Below are 2,823 nucleotides of genomic sequence, written 5' to 3'. Positions count from 1 at the left end.
CTGACCAAACACTTACCACAATTTAAAAATGATCTGTTTCTTGCTTTGCTGTCACTCTCCTTCTATACAATCTTTCATCTAAACCACTAGCGAATATGCATCATTTTTCATTCCCCTCTCTCTTCTCAGTGCCTAACACACAATGTCTGGCACATAGCAACTACTCGGTACTGTATGTCTGGAATTGCTAAGTGAACGACAAAATGTGCATGGGAAAAGAAAAAATTCTGGCCATGGTTTACATCTTACAATTTATTGGTCACAAACGACAAAAGGAATGTATTTTTTTCACTGTTCCTAGCAAATACATTGTATCCTAGTCTCAGCATCTGAACTACAGTCAGGAGAAGAACCAGTTTTTCTATTGTCTCTGTGATCCCGTCTTCTTCACAAATATACAAATATTACGCAAACACAACCAGGGAGATAGCTCAGCAGCATAAGGGCCTGCCTGGCAAGTGCACGGTCTTGAGTTCTATTCAAGGTACTAAAAAAAAAAAAAAAAAAAAAAAATCAATTAATAAAAAGTATTACACAAACAACTAATCATCCATTGTACATGAAATAGTTATCTAAGTCATTTAAATTGTGAAGAATCATGGAATACAAACTCTTTAGGAAAATTAAGGTGTAAGCTTACCTTCATCAGGGCAGAGAACTCTAACTGAACACTGGCTGGCCCAGGGGCTCCCTCCTATTTCATCCCCACCAACTGTGGGGAACAACTGTCATTCGCTATTCTGCTTGCCATGGATCCACATTCAACTCCTACATTAAAGCTACAAGTGACTCCTCCAAATTGGTAGCTTTCCATGTTGGATAAAACCCAGAATCTAGAGAATTTCTTTCCATACGTCCCAATATGAACAGGATTGTTTTCATTTGCTACTTTTGATCTTCCTCCCATATTCTCTAATTGTTTTTTCCTCCAGTCTTTCTATTAATCCCCATGGTTTCATGGGTCTCTTAATAGTGACATCCTTTTAATCATGTTTTGGCCTTTTCAGGTAAGAAGATATTAGCATCACTCTCCTTCAAATATTTTCATGCAGACCTTCTATTACTATCAACAAAATCTAGTGTTTCAAAAATAAACATGAAATATTTTCTCTCAAGTATAAAAATGATATTGTGAAATGAAAGGAAAATGCTCAAGGGTAAAGGGCAACTGAGATGTGAGAAAAGACAGGGAAAGAAGGATAAATTTTGTACGTATGCATATAAAGGATAGTTAACATTGTTGGTCTACTGTCTTCTATTTCTTTGCTGAAAGAAACAGTTAATGAGTCCTTGATTGATCAATATTGCATGTCTCTGTTTTCATGAGAAACCACTTTGAAGATATCAATATGTAATACAACAAGCATTGTTAATTTCCTACCACGTTGTAACTCTGTATTGTTTGTATCATTCTTTTGCTATTTTGTAAATGGTTGTCTGTTAATGTTTTCCTCCTTTCATTTTTAAAATAAAAAATAAGTATAAAAATGATACACTTTCAAACATAATTGAGGAAAATTCATCTATTAAAATTTTAAAAATCCTCTTGCTCTCTTTAATCTCTGAAATTCCTGTTAAATATATTTTTCAAACAGCTTTGGAGAAAGGTTCTGCTGTAGTAAACAAAATAAGATATTAGTCAGCTTTCTGTCATTATAATGATACTGTCTGTTTAAAAAGCAAAAGGTTTATTTGTTTATTTGTGGTTCTGGAGTTTTAAGGCCAAGATTGGACAGCCATGTTTGTTTGGACCTCTGACAAGCATTGTACCTCATGTAGGACTGTGCATCAGAGCAAATGGTCACACAGTGATTTGGAAGTGAGAAAGAGAAAGAGACCAGGGTCCCACAATCTGCTTTGGAGGACAGGCCCCAAAAGCCCCCAGAACCTCCTCTTCAGTCCATAACTTCTACTGTTGCCATCTTGTGTATGGACCTTTGGAGGATATGCAAATTCCTCCCTAACTATGGCAAACAGTGAAAATTTTGTTGTCAGTAGAGATGTAACACTCTGTCATCATCAGCATTAGTGCTATAATGAGATTACTGAAGATTTAAGACACAAATCTGGGCAACACAAATGTTGAAGTCATCTGACATTTCCATTTGAAAGCACTGCAGGATGTGAATTTTCTTTTTTTCCAATTTTCACTTTATTCTACTGGATATAGCAAAACTATTTTCCAACAGTTTAGTGAATAAGGGCTTGCTTCCTCCTTCTGTGCTTAAAGTAAATGAAGCTGGATATACACTTTGGCTCAGTTATCCATCATGATTCATGTAAGAGAAATTTAAAAACCAAACTCATCTAGATAATTGCCCATAATCTCTATTCCCTTTGGTATGTGGACACAGTCTATAAAGTATTTTAGAAGGGATTATTTATTTCATTTTAAAGGAGCTGATTTCCAGGGTAAATTTAATAAGAGTGATTTGTCATCACCATTGATTCATGGTAAGTAGCTATCCTGGACACCGGGCTGTTTGGTTAGACTTTAAAATTGTGCTGAACTTATGATCGTTACCTTCAGCAGTTTATCCATTGAAACATAGCAGAAGGAAAAACTTTTCAGAATCAGATGGGCAATCCAGGAACATTAATGGTTTAAGCAATTATCTTTAGATATTTATACTAAATAAGGGGAAGGATATGTTTGTATCACATCTTCAGGAGAAATATGTCTAGAATAACTATTTAGAATTGTGAAACAGAACAGGTTTTGTCTTACAACTCTTAGTTTAAATGATTATATTTGGAGAAACTGTATGTGAATTTGACCAAGCACATCTCTCCCATAAATTTATTTATTTATTTTTATTTTAT

The sequence above is a fragment of the Chinchilla lanigera genome, unplaced genomic scaffold, assembly GCF_000276665.1.
Source record: "Chinchilla lanigera isolate Chin_1 unplaced genomic scaffold, ChiLan1.0 scaffold00006, whole genome shotgun sequence".
Classification (NCBI taxonomy): domain Eukaryota; kingdom Metazoa; phylum Chordata; class Mammalia; order Rodentia; family Chinchillidae; genus Chinchilla; species Chinchilla lanigera.
The sequence above is the reverse complement of the archived record's forward strand: the minus strand, read 5'-3'. Positions refer to the sequence as shown.